At 33.8% G+C, this 1,594-nt stretch overlaps 1 non-coding gene across 1 annotated transcript; it reads right to left on the minus strand.

Annotated features, from left to right (window-relative positions):
• Positions 1-685: 685 nt before the first annotated feature.
• Positions 686-792, minus strand: LOC129687276 (U6 spliceosomal RNA). The gene has a single exon (XR_008721755.1). It is a non-coding gene; the product is annotated as a U6 spliceosomal RNA (small nuclear RNA).
• Positions 793-1,594: the final 802 nt, after the last annotated feature.

Below are 1,594 nucleotides of genomic sequence, written 5' to 3' on the forward strand. Positions count from 1 at the left end.
TTCAAGATTGTGATGTCCTTTTGGTGGATTTTTTCTTTGATGAGAATATAGTGGCCCTCCCTATCTTTTTTGATTGACTTTGGATGAAAGTCTATTTTATTAGATATTAGGATGGCTACTCCAGCTTGTTTTCTGGAACCATTTGCTTGAAAAACCTTTTTCCAGCCCTTTACTCTGAGGTAGTGTTTATCTTTGTTGCATAGGTGTGTTTCTTGGATGCAACATAATGTTGGATCCTGTTTCCATAACCATTCTGTTAGCCTGTGTCTTTTTATTGGTGAGTTGAGTCCATTAATATTGATAGATAATAGTGACCAATTCATGTTAGTTCCTATTGTAATGGAGTCGGTGATCTTACCCTGTTTCATTGCTTGTTTTCTTTTCATTTTTGTTGGGATATTATCTCTATGCCCTGTTTTCTTGGGTGAATTTGTTTTCGTTGGATTGGAGTTTTCCTTCTAGTATATTCTGTAGGGTTGGTTTGCTGTATAGATATTGTGTAAATTTAGTTTTGTCATGGAATATTTTGTTTTCTCCATCTATGTTGAATGAAAGCTTTGCAGGGTATAGTAGTCTGGGTTGACATTTGTGATCTCTTAGAGTCTCCATGATACTTGCCCAGGCCCTTCTGGCTTTCATAGTTTCTGATGAGAAGTCTGGTGTGATTCTGATAGGTCTACCTTCAAAAAATATGGAACGCTTCACGAATTTGCATGTCATCCTTGCGCAGGGGCCATGTTAATCTTCTCTGTATTGTTCCAATTTTAGTATATGTGCTGCTGAAGCGAGCACCATTTTGTGTCTTTTAAAAGAACGTCTAACTATGCACTATACATAGAGACAATTTATGATACTCACTTTTTTTTTAAATTTATACCCCCTCTTTATGGTTTATGTTGTTTCTCACCCATTATATTTGAAAATAATTTTAACTTTTAATAATAAAATCTGTGATCACAATATCAGTGTGTCTTCATATCATTTAAGTCCTTATATATTAACAGTATGCTTGCTTAACCCCTGATCATGGTATAGTCCTTCATTTACCTTCTGTGACTTAACTCAGCAGTTTCTTTTGCACTTACAACAGATTGTAGAGGGAGGAAAAACTGTAATCAGCACATATTATATAACAATTACTTTCATTAGAAGAAAAATTAATAAAATAGAAATGTTTATTTTCCATATTACTTTCTGATTATTTCTGGGACCCACACAGAAAATGATAATATTCTAAATTATAGAAATTTATAGCATTGCTTTATTTAACTCTAATTTCTATTTTGTGAATTTCTTGTACATTTATTTCTTGAGACAGGATCCTGTATATTCTAGGATTATCTTTAATGTACTATTGAGCAGAAGATGGTATTAGTCCTAACTGTCCTGACTCTACCTCTCTAAGGTTAGGATTACAGGACTGTTTACAATCTGGCATCAATTTCCTAAAAGAGGGTGTATCCACAATTATCTTAAAGAGTATATGTCCTTTCCTCCTTTCCATCCAATTTGGATTAATCTGTCAGTATCTGTCAATAATATCACTTTACATAGAGGTGTCCAGGAGCAGAAAAAGAAGTATGCATCATTTTTC

The sequence above is a fragment of the Psammomys obesus genome, unplaced genomic scaffold, assembly GCF_907164565.1.
Source record: "Psammomys obesus unplaced genomic scaffold, mPsaObe1.curated_primary_1811, whole genome shotgun sequence".
Classification (NCBI taxonomy): Eukaryota; Metazoa; Chordata; class Mammalia; order Rodentia; family Muridae; genus Psammomys; species Psammomys obesus.